At 37.1% G+C, this 8,326-nt stretch overlaps 1 long non-coding RNA gene across 1 annotated transcript; it reads left to right on the top strand.

Moving 5' to 3' along the window:
- The first annotated feature begins 6,609 nt into the window (after positions 1-6,609).
- LOC139716790 (uncharacterized) lies at positions 6,610-8,121 on the top strand. The gene is made up of 3 exons (XR_011709920.1): positions 6,610-6,745; positions 7,162-7,278; positions 8,097-8,121. It is a non-coding gene; the product is annotated as an uncharacterized lncRNA (long non-coding RNA).
- Positions 8,122-8,326: the final 205 nt, after the last annotated feature.

Raw genomic sequence — 8,326 nt, forward strand, 5'->3', positions numbered from 1 at the left:
TTACCTGAGAGAAAGAGACAATATTTCAACTTGAGGTTGCTCACTGGTCAAAACAAGGCGCCAGACAATTTGCCAGAACAGTACGAAGTTGAGATGCACGTCTGGTAACTTGATGGATAATTGGGTGTTATGAATACCCGATGTTCTGATGTTCTACGTCAAACCTCCTTCTCCCCACCATCTCCCCCTCCCTCTCTCTCTCTCTCTCTCTCTCTCTCTCTCTCTCTTTGTATTTCTGCTATCCTCAATAGTTTGTTGGCTCCTTGTTGTTAGCACAGTGTAGATATCTATCGCAGCAGCAGGTATGTACCAGTCGTTTCCCACGATAAGAAAAGTAATGTATCAGTCACTCCAGTATGATAATTTCAACTTCAACTGTTGCTTGAAAGGAACGTGCCTCTCCCGAAACTTATGTCACTGCTAAAAGTCATTTGGTGTTTATGGCAATGTGTAAAACCAGGATATGTGATGAATATTGCTTAGGCAGGGTTGCTTGTTTGTTGATAGGTTTGTTTTTTTTTTTGTTTTTTTTTTTATAAAAAGTCAAGCCTGTCTATAGCGGTCACTCAAGGGAAACAACAAAAGTGGCTGATATAGGCAGGTGGCCGCTATGAGCAAGTGGCCGCTAAGACAGGCTTGACTGTACTGTGTTCATCGAGTTATCGTATGGTACTAGGCACGATGAAAGTTTGTATTTCATACTCTACAACTACTGGATAATTGCACCGATTTTGAGGAATATATAGGTATTAGTAGGGTCACAATATAATCATACATACATACAGTCATGTATATATCAGAGGATGTGTATGCGCGTGTGTATAACTAAATTGATTTCCCTTGACAAAATTGCAGCTTACATAGTTTACAAAGTTTGTGTTGCAAACATTCAATTCAATTCAATTCAATTCATTTTATTTCACATTCATTTCACTGTTTTATAGAAAATACATATAACTTACCTTCGTAAAGAACACTAGGAACACAAGACAATGTGGAATAAAAATAGTGTACAACAATAATGAATTCTATGAAAGAAGCGTTTTGATTCATAAACTGTATAATGGGCAAGTGTTGTTCTGTCTTGTTTTGTTTTTGTTTTTTGCTTTGCTTAAAAAGAAAGCATTTTCCCCCCAAAGCGATTTCTTCCAGACGTCTGCCATACCAATAACTTTCCAATTTGTCCATAAAATGACATCCACATTTTGTGTGCCCAAATGGAAATAAAAAGTGAGAAAGTGAAAGAAATATGGAATATATTCAACACAGTTTAAGTTTTACCATTCATACTTCAACTGAAGGTTTTAGTGTTAGCCATAAGACCTAACGCACTTTGTGGGGGAAAATATATTGCATATTATGATATTCGGAGAGGAAACAAGTTTTAGAACAATTGTATTAATAGTAATGAGACATTAAACATGGCAAGAATTCCTGTCAATCATTAGACTTGAACAGATGTTTGTGTCACAGAATGTTATCACTTCTTGTCGTCCAGTTATTTTTGACACTGACGCAAAATCTAATCAAATCCAAGTTTACTGCAAAATGTTTTGACTGTTTATCAGTTGCACACGGAGCAGTCAGCGTCTGTTCAACGTCACATTCTTCTCAAAGAAGTTAGATATTAATTTCAGTGGGAGGATTCAATCATTCAACGACGTAGAGCAGATCCGGACATCGTATGGCAAATTGATGTTTATCAAGGTCTGGCGTTAGCAGGATATAAAGTCGCAACATTTCCAAGCCAAACCCTTTTATATTTCCTCTTGCCCTGTGATGCTTGCCAAGTTTTCCATTCTGTTCCAACCACTTAGAAGCCAGTCCTGAGTACCTAGATCTGAGTTATGCTTGTGTGACACGATCAAAGAAATACTGAGCTACAATTCAATTACAGACTACAATTCAGTTATCCAAGTTATGGATACTGTTCAAGAGGTATTAAAAGAGAGAAGCAGTCTGAGAGAATCAAAACTTACACTGCAAAAACATCGGTGTTAGATGTAACATCGTGGGTGTTACATCTAACACTAATCAAGTGTCAATAGAGGACCACACCCACAGGTGTAGAATGCATGTTGTGATGGTGTTGAAAAGTGTTCACCTGGCATCACTTCGTGGTGTTAATTTGACACTGTAGCTGATGATATTTTGACACTGCGCTGGTGTTAATTCAATTATGACACCGCATGGTGTTAATTTGATATTGCTGGTGTTAATGTCAATGGAATAACACCCGCCTAGTGTCAATAGGAGACCACACCCACTGGTGTTACTGTATTGTAAATGTGTTCCCACCTGGTTTTTTTTTCGAAAATCAAGTACGCCTCCTTTTAATCAGAGAGTCCTTGATCGTCTTGTTGAAGTTCAAAATCAACAAGAAGAACAGTAACTAAGTAACTATTCAAAACCCAATTTCATATTTTGAAGTGATACCCGGTGGTGTTAATCTAACACCACAAATGAGCACCGGAAATTTAACTCCAGCTCGGTGCTTCATATTTAACACCTGACATTTTCCAGTGTAAGGAGGGCTTGAGAAAGGAGACAGACAGAAAGAAAGTACAGTGACAGAGATAGAGAGAAAGTGAAGAAGAGAAGAGAGGGGTTTATCTGAAAAACATGGAAAGAGGGGGTATAGAGAGGGCGAGATATAGAGAGAAAGAGAGGAAAGGAGAGAGAGAGAGAGAGAGAGAAGGAGGTGGAAATACCTGACATTTTTACATTTCATTGTCCGATGACCTTTGTAGCTTTGTTTTGTTTATTTTCCAGCGTGTAAAGGAAGATATACCGCGTGTTGCTGACTTGTGATGTAATTATCAAGTTTATATCATTTCCAGACTTCTGACGATCAAATCCCTCTCAAGAGACGTTTTTGTTTTGTATTGTTTTGTTTTGTTTTGCGAAGTAAGTGTGATGAATTCTATAAGTATAGTCATTGAGTTTAGAAAAACTTCTTCTCGCTATATCTCTTAAAGAGGAAATCCAGTCCAAATATAAGTTAGTCTGATAAAAAAAGAGTAAAATCTTACGAGTTCAACGGTAAAAAATTGACTGAAATCGGATGAAAAATAAGGAAGTTAAGACATTTTGAAGTTTGGCTAATTTCTGCAAAACAGTTCTTGTACATTGGATATGAATATGCAAATGAGTGAGCTAACCATGTCATACCCTCACAATTTTCCATTGATCCTAAAAAAAAAATGACGAAAATTCAATGTTTCTGTCACCGAAGTCTGAAACATGATGTTATTCCCGGTTGAATAACTTCAGAATAGTGATCACTTAGATGGTATTTTATACGAGGATTTAAGCCTCGGGCATAATTGCGTTCGAATGAAAAACTGGAAATTTCAAAATTTTATGTACAAACTATATGGTAAGTTGTGAGGGAATGACATGCTCACTTTGCCATTTGCATATTCATATAACTGTTCGAGACCATCGAAACTTCAAAATGTCATAACTTTCTTATTTTTCATTAGATTTTGATCAAAATTATACCGTTAAACTCGTAGTATTTTACCCTTTCTTATCAGAAAAGCTGATATTTGGACTGGATTTCCCCTTTAACAAAGAATACGACAGAGTTGGCATTAGTGGAGACGTCAGTTTGAGCTTTCGTAAAGGCCTATTTTCTGTATTCTCATTGACAACACCTGTGCATTCTTTGATATTTGTCAGATATACTCAGTTCAATGCCGGAAAGGGTGTGTAGCATTAAAAAACATTTCATCATGTAATTTCTTTTCCAAATACATCAAATAAGTCATTATTGGTAGCATTGTGTTTCGCGTGCTATTGTCTGACACTTTACATGCTTTACGGAATTCGTAAGTACGACCTATGTGCAAAATACACCCGTTAATTCATGGTAGCAGACAACAACTTTACATTTTAGACGGAATTATCCTTTACAGACATATCAGATCCCGGCCGTTTTATCAAAAGGTATAATCGATTATAAATTTTCTTACCACACAAGCTGCCATAGACTTACCATAGAAATTAACTATATAATCAACTATAACTCTTCATAAAACACGGGGCCCAGATATATGACAGAGATATGTTGACCAAATAAGATATGTAAGAGAGAGAGAGAGAGAGAAAGAGATGAGAGAGGGGTAGAAAGAGAGATACCATAATGTTTTCTATAGCATTAATAGGGTAATATGACACACGGCGCAGAAACTGAAGCGGATATGAGAGTTATTTCATGGAGTACTTTTTAACCCGGGGATCGTGTTACGGTTATATATTTCGCACAGCCAGAAATCAGCGTTCGGACTAACCTGTCACCTGACACTTTTGCAGAGACCAACGGGAAATGAGCAAAGACTACAGTTGGTATTGACTCGGGAACCATGCGGCCGGAGTGGAATCAACCAATTACAAACCATGTCGTCAGAGTGAAAAATTAAAATCACTGTTCCTTTCATATTTAGAAATGATTTGGCTCCTTCACACTAACCGCCACTTTTTCACTTCTGGCGATCAACGGATTTTACTTCCCCGTTTATGTATACCATAGAAGGAATTTTTAAAGAACTAGGAGTTAAAAGAGAGAGGGGGAGAAAGGCAGGCAGGCAGTAGCAGAGTGAGAGTGAGAGAGACAGAGAGAGAGAAAGAGAGAAGGAAGAGGGATGGAGAGATGACGTCTGCTTTTTCTTTTCTTTTCTTTTCTTTTTTGCAGTGGCAGAAAGCAAAACAGTGCTTTGTGGTGTATCATTTGGAACCTAGCCATACTAAAATACTTGTTTACAAAATTTATGTTTGCGAGCTCTCCTAATCATCGCACCACAAAAGAAAGCAAAAAAGAATGGACGATGCGCAGTGGACAGTCGAATTGGCCGATCAAAGAGCGATAAGGAAGGGAATGGTTTTATGTGATACGGATTATTTGAATCTGGCCGTTGGAAAACACAGAGACACGACTTTCGATCGTCATCTGTAAAGTTTAACCTGAACAAACTGTGAATCGGATAATCCATATTGTGTCGGACTTCTTGACATCCCATCTGCCTTCTTGAAGAACGTAAGTTTAATGGCTGTGCGAGATATCAATGCTGCGTACAAATGCATCACAGCGTTTCGGAATAGAACGCATTTCACTCGTTTGCCATGAAAGTGAGCGCTGACCAAAGTGTGCATGACCATTCGGCGTAGTGATATATACAGTATCCCTAATACAGATTGACCGAAATGTTCACCATAATCATATTGTTTGCCTAATTTGCAATTATTCCGGATATTCTTTGCCTAATTTGCAATTATTCTGGATATTCCTTGCAAGAAATTGAGTCACAACTGATATTCTCGAAAACAAAATTGCCTGGTTTTGGACATTTTCACGTAGGACTATATCATCTTAAAACTGTTAAACTGAGAACAGCCTGAAAGACTCAAGTCATAAGTCGAGTATAACTTTCTTACTGTTAACTCTACGGATTCAAATAGTGCACCATGTAGCTCAGTACACACAGCATATAGGCCCATTTTCCAGCAGTATACGAGACCGTTGTATTGTAGACAGGAAGCCTCAAATATCATAATTCATTTTAGGAATGCTCAGTGATGAACGCCAGCCTTCTTTTGCAGTATTGGCTAGTAACAGCTGTTGTGCCTACTTGCCATTCTTCTTGAAATACCTACAATCCCAATGTAATAGGAAGATAAAGTAAATCCTGATCTTAGAGTGATTGAAAGAAACAGAACTTTAATTATTTCCAAATTTGTCTGAAGAATATCTCATTATATAGATATCATATTGCCTATCGCTGATTTACTGTGTAATTTGATTTTATAAAGTGTATAGTTTTATCTGTTTATAGTGTTAAAGCTAATTATACTCAAGACCTTTCGAATAAACACACACACACACAAGCACATAAAGTTTTGACTTTGACTTTGATTTATTGCCACACCTGTGACAAACAGCCATTTCAGACAAAAGTTGTAGGGCTTGTAAAAATTAAGTAACGCCAAACATTCTGTTATATTTTTGAGAAGTAAATTTTGGTTTAATATTTTCAAAGTCTAGCTCTTCATCATTTCAGAGAGTTATTTAGTTTGCAAACGCAGCACTTCCATTGCATCATATCTGCATTCCGCTGTTCTGTTCAGTTTCATATCTTAGGTATCAGTGTGTCATTAAATATACTGCAGGTAAAAATGCAATTTGATCTATGCATCATAGTCCGCGCACATCGAAAATAAATGCCTGGCAGAGGCGGTTGAAAAAGAATACGAGCCATGTCGAGTGTTATTCTGTAGTCAGAGCGTAATACTATAGCTATGGTCAGAGTGTTCCTTCCCATGGTCAAAGGTTGATCACTTCAGGTTTAACGCTGTGTCTGATTGTTCATTTAGTTTGTTTATGTGGTCGGTTGTTGTTGGCAGGGATTGAATCTCAGCAGAAAACGATGTATCTATAACCATATTCCCTTACAGTTCTATCATTTAACAGTCTCTTCATAAAATGACCTTTTACTTTCTTCTTTCTCTTTCTTTCTTTCTTTCTTTCTTTCTTTCTTTCTTTCTTTCTTTCTTTCTTTCTTTCTTTCTTTCTTTCTCACTCTATCTACGTTCAACAGTATTTAGCTCTACCTGAAATACAAGTAGTGACATCACAGCTGTTGTAGTCATGCAACCGACACCTGAATCAGAAAATGACGCCCTCTATCAACAAGCAGATAATCAACAAGGACCTCCAGCTACAGATCGAATCACAAAATCGTTTCGGGTACCGTACATTCATCATAAATATATATTACTTTCTTACTGGCCAAGAATGGTCGGTCTCAGAGTAAGGGGAGGTGTATAATTTGCTTTAAAGAAAATCAAGTATTTGCATAATTACTTAGATTTTTTCATGAAGGATGCAATATTTTTCCGTATATTTCTTTTGTTTAGTACGCATTTTCATGATCATTTTGTTCTTTATGACCACTGTATTACGCAAGTAAAATGAACTGAACTGAATGTTCCAGCAGGTTTATTTTAACGGACAGGGGAATAGTTGTCAACTGTAACGAACCAGCTTTTTTGCGGCACTATGGACTGGAAGTTTTATTACACCATCTAACCACTTTACAAATTCGATGAAATAATATAATCTACATCCTTGTTATTCAAAATATGTTTAATCATGTGATGCAGGTTACTGGTGCGATGCAAGTCGTAGCTGGATTGATCATGGGGAGCATGGGTGTATTGGCAGCCGGTGTAACAGCCCACAGTTCGTATATTGCTTCTCCTATTTGGAGTGGCTTTCTGGTGAGTTTTCCAGCTTCAGGATAGGCCTTTCATTTGTTTTTCTAACTTTGTTATTGAATCATTATATGTATGTATGTATGTGTGTGTGTGTGTGTGTGTGTGTGTTTCTCCTCTTCCTCAGTCCCCTTTCTCCAAAGTGTTCTATATTAATAATCTGTATATGCATGCAATCGTGTATCATTTTGATGAAACCTCAAATCATAGCATGTTTGTGGAGTTCAGATACCTAGGGGCAATTATATCAACAATGGCCTGAAAAGCAGCCCATAATTTGCATATAAATTATTATATTTATATAAACGTGAGAAGTATACACACACACACACATACACTCTAAAAAATTCCGAGTCAGAACTGACCCGGAACTGGGTCCGTTGGGGTCACACACCGTTCCGGGTCAAAAATGACTTGGAATTTGGTCATGAAGACCCCAAATGGGGTCACCCTGACCCAATTCATGACTCTGAATGGGTCATATCTGACCCCATTCCTTGTCATTTCTGACCCGGAACGGTGTATGACCCCAATGGACCCAGTTCCGGGTCAGTTCTGACTCGGATGTTTTAAGAGTGTAATATAATATATATATATGTATATATATATATATATATATATATATATATATATATATATTATACACACACATTATATATACATATATTGTATATATATACACATACACATACATACACATATGTGTAGATGTATATCTGCGAAATAACTTGAGAATAGGAACAAAGGTGAAAAGGGTGAGCAAATATCACATCGATACAGATTTATTTCATGTTTCTATTCTCATCTGTAACTGCATTTTGCAGATCGTACTTGTCTCTGGAATTCTCGGGATAATTTCTTTCTGCAAGCCATCGAGGCGACCCGTTGTAAGTGTAAATATATTTCATATCATCATCTTTTATCCTGATGTTTCAATTTCTTGGTTATGCGAATGACACACGAATTGACGAACCGAAGAGAGTGTTAATTTGTAATGGTCTGTACTATTTACCCATGTAATTTATATGAATACAACTATGACTAACATCCCGAC

The sequence above is a fragment of the Diadema antillarum genome, unplaced genomic scaffold (assembly GCF_040938485.1).
Source record: "Diadema antillarum isolate AM-2024a unplaced genomic scaffold, OU_Dant_1.0 scf00000070, whole genome shotgun sequence".
Lineage (NCBI taxonomy): Eukaryota > Metazoa > Echinodermata > Echinoidea > Diadematoida > Diadematidae > Diadema > Diadema antillarum.